We start from the raw sequence: 5,754 nt of genomic DNA, 5'->3' as shown, positions 1-5,754 counted from the left end.
ACCTTCCTGTGAAAGCACAGTTAACTTCACACACATGTTCAAAACACAAAGCAAAATCCAAGTTCTAATATTTTTTTAGGATTTATCTTTGTGTGTGTGTGTGTGTGTGTGTGTGTGTGTGTGTGTGTGTGTGCCACAGAGGTCAGAAAAGGAAGTTAGAGTCCCTGGAGCTAGAGTTATAAGTGCTTGTGTTCCCAGACCTTGGGCCCTCTGAAGGGCACCAGAGCTCTTAACTACCACCCCTCCTTCCGTTCACTCCAAAGTTTATGTGTGTGCATTTATGTAGGAGTGAGGAGTGTGGATACAGGTCAAGTATCTAAAAATGGGCCCATGAGACCAGGAAAGGAGGCTTTAGGGAAAGGGTGGGAGGGTAATGAAGGCATAGTATTAAAATGGAAAGATAAACACCAGAGGTCAAAGGTGCGGCAGACTGAGGGCACGGGTGTGTGGGAGAGGTCTAGGGGATAGTGAGAATAAGCTCAAACTGAATATGCATGAAAATACTGTGAGGGACCCTGTGTACTGACTTTGTGTACTGATTTAAAACAGTCTCAGAGAAATACTCACTCCCTTCAAGGAAAGAGAAATGTAGGCTGTTTGGGGCGCACCATGCTGAAAAGCAGAGACACACAGACTATTGAATAAAGGAGAAATGGAGACCCACAGCCTCCTGAACGCCCACTGTGGCATCCATGTGGTAGCAAACCAAGGCAGGCAGCCGTTGCGGGCCAGGGCTTAGACCCAGTGTCCAGGGTGGGTCTAGGGCCAGTGCTTAGATCCAGTGATCAGGGTGGATCCAGGGCCAGTGCTTAGACCCAGTGATCAGGGTGGATCCAGGGCCAGTGCTTATATTCAGTGACCAAGGTGGATCCAGGGCCAGTGCTTANTGGATCCAGGGCCAGTGCTTATATTCAGTGACCAAGGTGGATCCAGGGCCAGTGCTTAGACCCAGTGTCCAGGGTGGATCCAGGGCCAGTGCTTAGACCCAGTGTCCAGGATAGATCCAGGGTGGACCTACAGGGGCTGCTGCCAAATAATATGCCNTCAGATATTAGAGAAGATGTACAGCAGACTTCTCTTCTGAGGGAACAAAGCTTAATTTACTGGGGCTGGCACTCCCTGTGGCCAGCGGAAAACTACAAACTCTTTTAACTCCTTGGGGCCGGAGAGAGAGAGAAGGAGAGGGTGAAATTTTATATGTATACATACACACACACACACACACACACACACACACACACGAATTGATAAAACAAAAGGCGGAGCCCAATAACTTCATGCATACAAATATACATGCATATATACATACATACATACATGCATACATGCATACACACATATATGTATACAGACCTACAGACAGACATCTATATATTCACACATAGAATGGTTAGAGCAAGGCTCCAGCCAACAGGCTCCAAGTATTCTGCACATACATACACAAATACACACAATTGGTGGATGGATGGAGCCATGTTCCAACCCCTGTTCATACAAACTTTACACATCACACAGAGTTGGTGGACAGGAGAAGGAGTGTTCCAGCCACACCACACCATACCACACAATACTTTATTCTTTCTTCCATAGCTTGTATNTCCCAGTCAAATCTTTCAAGCAGTATACAATTACAACATGATTACATTCTAGTTTTCTTCTAGTGAATTATTATGAAAAAAAAAAACAATGTTTTTCAATACCTTTACAAGATATAACATTACGCGGTATAGGTAGAAAACAGATTATTCTTAAAAACTCACGGACATTCAGAACCAAGCAACTTGTTATCGATTACCAAAGTGTAAGCAAGCAAAAAGAGTTTTCTCAGCCAGTTTCTCTTACTGGCAGGCAGCGATTTGTAGTCACAAAGAAAGAAGTAATAATTTTATTGTTTATCTTTAAAAATAATCTTGTAAGAATCTTAAAAGAATCACAAATCTAAACTTTTATATAAATAAAAGTCAGTCATATCTACAAGTCCTCAGAATGCGTATCTACTCATCAGCAATTCTTAAGAAATCCTATCAGAAAGCTGAGGGCAAAAATGGGTACAGGAAATCAATCCTCACCAGTCCAGCCTCAGCGAGGGTCACGCCAGCCGGCGCTGCCACTGTTCTTGTTCCCTGGCCCTAGCTTAACGAATAAGAGTGTGCCTTTCTGAACTTCATATTATTCCCGAAGATTTTTTTTTGCATCAGATCCAGTAGTGAAAACATCTCAACCTAGCTTCACTGGAAACTTTCCTTTTCCAAATGTTTTCTAAGTGTGGCGGTCATTGCTGACAATCTACATCTCTGAATTCTTCTCTAGGGTGGTGACAGAATCATGATCTGACCTGGCAGCAATGCCTCAAAGAGATCAAGCAGTTATTTGTGAGTGCCGGAGATACTGCGCAGTCAGGGGCTGAAACCTCCCTTAAGAGTTTTCATATAATCGAAGAATAAGAGGGATGTGAGGGTAGCAAGAAGAGCAGATCTCCACAACAGCACAAAGTCCTCAGGACACAGTCCTCGGGGCCATGCCACACCAAGGCCCACCCATGTGGCTATGGTAACCCGTGGGCTGCATTCCGTGAGTTCTAAAGCCATTTGTCCTCCCTCCTGCGTGGTCATCGGCACTCCCAGACTGACTGTATCAGTAAGTAGGGGGGAGACCACATGCACTGTTGATCTGGGGTACACTCCAGGCATTTGCTCCTTCACAGGTCATACAGTTCACAACAGAGTAAGGAAGGAGGCACAGTGGGGTGTCAAGTGTTCCCACAAGCTAGGCTTCTTATGGAGGAGGCTCACAACTACCACCATGTAGAATCAGCATATATATGATGCTGTGATCAATATAAAGATTTTGATGATGATGATGATGATGATGATGATGATGATAAGATACCCCTGGTGTTTGGCCAGAGCAGGAGTAAAGAAAGTCCAACTTTATCCTTAACAGATAAAAGCCAATTTACAGGGGGATTCTTTCATTATGTCTAGCTCTACACAGCTCACTCTCAGACCCAGTGAATTCTGCATTCTTCCTTGAAAATTCACCTGCCTGTGTGTCTTCATATCCCATCCTATGTCTACACGAAATCCTCACGTTCTAACTTACAAACCACTGTGAGTGGATATCTCTACATTTCCTTTAAAAGATGTATTTACTTTATGTGTGTAAGTGTTTGCCTGAAGTCTTGTCTGTGCACCATGTGTGTGCCTGGTGCCCATGGGTTTTCAGAAGAGACACCAGATGCCTGGGAGCTGGAGTTGCTGACAGCGATGAGTCTCTGGGCTGGTGCTGTGAGCAGAACCTAGGTCCTCTGCAAGAGCAACATGTGCTCGGAACCACTGAGCATCTCCTCAGCCCTTAGTCTATATTCTTGATATATACTACACTCTACTTCACAAATATCATACCTGTATCTGCTGTCTTCATGATGTTATTAACTAGCAGTTGAGAGTTGGAGAAACAGCTCAGTTGGAAAAATGCTTAGCTTGCAAGGATGAAGACTTGATTCAATCCCTAAATCCCATGTTAAAGAGGAGGAGGGGTAGGGAAATGGGGAGAAGGGGGAGGAGGGAAGGAGGAGAGGGGAAAGTGAATGGGAAAGGAGGAGAGGGAGGGAGAGGGGGAAGAAGGAGGAACTTGGGCAAGGTTACATGGGGAGGCAGACACATGTGAATCTCTGTGACTCACTCTTCAGGCACCTTAGCCAACTTGGTGAGTTCAAGGACGTTGAGGGACTCTATCTCAGAAGCGAGGGTGGATAGTAAATGAAGAACATTACGAAGGTCACTCATTGACCTCTGTGAGTGCGTGTACACACACATACACACACACACACGGAACACACACACGCACATATGCACATTCACGTGCACACATACAAAAATAGTCCCAGAAAATTCAGAAGTCAGGTTCAACTATGCTCTACACCAACAATCTGTCAGAACAAGAGTCTAAAATGCTTAGCCAAGTTAAATGCTACTGCTAGCTACACTGTATACAGCTGTGTATGCTACTGCTAGCTACACTGTATACAGCTGTGTATGCTACTGCTAGCTACACTGTATACAGCTGTGTATGCTACTGCTAGCTACACTGTATACAGCTGTGTATGCTACTGCTAGCTACACTGTATACAGCTGTGTATGCTACTGCTAGCTACACTGTATACAGCTGTGTATGCTACTGCTAGCTACACTGTATACAGCTGTGTTAGGGTAGAGTCCCAGGAACCTACTTCTCTGTTTCTCCCTTCCTCTCAGCTGGTCTTGACTCCTGAGTGCAGTATCTCTGGCCTCAAGCTGGGACAGCTGCTCCCTGGTACGTCCTTCTGGCCTCTTGCCAGGCTGGAGACAGGGCCTGTCAGGGTCTCTTTATGTCTGAGGCCCCATACTGCTTTATGCTGGAACTGAACTTGGCATCCTGGTCACATTTGGCACCTGGAATGAGGCCTAGGGCCAGAAGCAATTGACTCCACTAATTGGTGCCAAAGAGGGATGGGGGACATTAGAATGGTCATTTTGGATCATGGTTGTCGTGAATACAGATGGAAGGATCAAGTCCCAGTGTCTGAAGGTTGCTAGGCCTGTCGTGCTTGGCTAACTAGAAATCAACTGAATGTCAAACCAGACCTGGCAATGGCTTCCCAGCCAGCCCTCTGAATAAACAAACATTGATATGGCTTTCAGGGTGGTTTTCTTTGTGAACAGATATGCCAATGGATGCAGAGAAAGGAGAATGTGAGTGGAAGGAGGGGCAGGTCACTTCAGGAAACGCTGGAGAATGGATTGTTTCAATATGGAAAGTTTTCTGACTCCAGAGGCAGCTGCTTTGCCACATAGCACTTCGCTAGTATTTAATTAGAAATTTAACTTTTCTGAATGCTGGCTGGCTCATGTAGAAGCGTGATTTATAGTATCTTTGGGGATGCAGAAATTAAGAAAAAAATCATTTTTATAAATTTTGGCTGTTCTTCGGGGCCTTTATTGGGATCTAATTGATTNTATCACACACTTGATAGGTCCCCAGATAAGCTGCCTCAGAGAGACTTGGGGAAGAGTGGAGTGTTTTATAATGGGATATACTCAACCGTGGCCGCTAGACTAGACTACGGAACAGAGCTCAGGCTGTGCCTGCCGTCTCCACAGGGCACGTTCTGGTTCTGTCATTCAGTATTTGGGTCCATGATGATGATGATGATGATGATGATGATGATGATGATAGATACCCCTGGTGTTTGGCCAGAGCAGGAGTAAAGAAAGTCCAACTTTATCCTTAACAGATAAAANTCAACTTATCAGGGGAGAGGCACTCCAGAAGGCCAGCCAAGTCATGGGACAGTACAACTCAAGAAGGATTCAAGCCTAGCCTGTTCCCATGCACCCCAGAAGCCCGGGCCACCTTTGATCCTTTGATGGCCTCTACATGCTTTGTGTTTATGGAACAATTCAGAATGAATACAGATTCTGTTTGCAACTGAAGGCCAGTATGNGGCACCCCCAGAATAAATGGTTCCTCAGGATACTTACAGATCCATTCTAACCTTTTGATAAACACAAAACCAGAGCAGCCTCCAAAGTTNGATGTGTGACTGGCCAGTCAGTGAGGTGAACAGACCTCAAACACACACCTGGATCTCTCTGACCCTGGTCCTCAGCTCCCATGATTCATTGCTTCACCACAGGTTCTACAAGGAAATCAAGTCTTATGTTCTTCTCAGTTCTCTCTCTCTCTCTCTCTCTCTCTCTCTCTCTCTCTCTC

Source organism: Mus caroli, chromosome 2 (assembly GCF_900094665.2).
Source record: "Mus caroli chromosome 2, CAROLI_EIJ_v1.1, whole genome shotgun sequence".
Taxonomy (NCBI): Eukaryota; Metazoa; Chordata; class Mammalia; order Rodentia; family Muridae; genus Mus; species Mus caroli.
The sequence above is the reverse complement of the archived record's forward strand: the minus strand, read 5'-3'. Positions refer to the sequence as shown.